This window comes from Mizuhopecten yessoensis, unplaced genomic scaffold, assembly GCF_002113885.1.
Source record: "Mizuhopecten yessoensis strain PY_sf001 unplaced genomic scaffold, ASM211388v2 scaffold709377, whole genome shotgun sequence".
NCBI classification, from domain to species: Eukaryota; Metazoa; Mollusca; class Bivalvia; order Pectinida; family Pectinidae; genus Mizuhopecten; species Mizuhopecten yessoensis.
The window spans coordinates 1-1,182 of record NW_018476597.1 but is presented as its reverse complement, the minus strand read 5'-3'; the positions used below and the strand labels follow the sequence as shown (position 1 = coordinate 1,182).

General features: G+C 35.2%; 1 long non-coding RNA gene across 1 annotated transcript; it reads right to left on the bottom strand.

Moving 5' to 3' along the window:
- Positions 1-145: 145 nt before the first annotated feature.
- On the bottom strand, positions 146-899 carry LOC110440801. The gene is made up of 2 exons (XR_002461780.1): positions 803-899; positions 146-329 (listed from the first exon to the last, which is right to left on the bottom strand). It is a non-coding gene; the product is annotated as an uncharacterized LOC110440801 (long non-coding RNA).
- Positions 900-1,182: the final 283 nt, after the last annotated feature.

The window sequence follows — 1,182 nt, the reverse complement described above, 5'->3', positions numbered from 1 at the left end:
AACCAAATTTTGTGAACCAGTCAGTAAGGCCCAGCTAGCTGAACTATGTGAACCAGCATAAGTAAGTTCCAGCTAGCTGAACTTTGTGAACCAGTATAAGTAAGTCCCTTCCAGCAAAACTTTGTGAACCAGTATAAATACCCACCTATTGTTTTTTGATTTGCTGGGGTCTATGACAGTAGCATCTTGTGAGAAGCCATTTCCTGTGGCGGTGACGCTGCTGTATTTGTTGGAGCTCAGACTTTTTCTAAGCAGATGTTCTCTCAGCACTTTTAGCCCCTCGTAAAGCACAGCCAGGAAAAATATTGCCACACATGCCCCGCCCATCTCTGCAAGTGTTATTAGCTACGTCATTTACAAATTCAAAATATCTTACTGCATCATAGAAAATTCTCAAGCCAAATACTCTTTTTCCTATTTCCTTAGTTGAAATTACTTCAAATATTGAAAATGGTTTACAAAACTTAACCCTGAGTAATATATGAGTTAAGTATTTTGATTGAAATTCTGTCATTTGATTGTAGAGCACAAGAATACATGGGAAACTTAACAAGACTTACAATTCATATTTTGTCACTTTTCCAAATTTCAACCAGTAAATGTGAGGTTCTCTGCACTTATTTTTATGACAGATATCACAAATTCTTGTCAGTATTTTTTTTATCATTTTTGCGATCATTGCCAATATGTTAAGGGGCCATTAACGAATAATTTTATTTAAACTTCAATGTTATTCTATTGAAAATCAATGAAAATCCAGGAAGAAATCCTCTACGACATGGTAAAGGGATATTGGACTTACCTCCTGCTGTGGAGGTCAGTAATGTTTCAAAGAGAATGTACTCCCCAACCCCTGTGTGGAAATACATTTGCTGTAAAATACAAACATTTCAATTTAGTCAATTTTACAAACAATGTAAACAATCATCACTTGAAACATAGAAAATAAAAAAAGCAACTGATGTAGGAAATAATTTGTCAAATACATTTCTGATTTAGTTTGAATTCGGCCTGTAATTCATTCTTAATAAGTTCGAAACCCATCTGTAATTATCTCTAACTAAGCAGTTTTGACATCTGCCTGTAATTCGCTCTGACTTAGTAAGTCTGACACTCACCTGTTATCAGCTATGACTAAGTAAGTCTGACACTCACCTGTAATTAGCTCTGACTTAGTAAGTC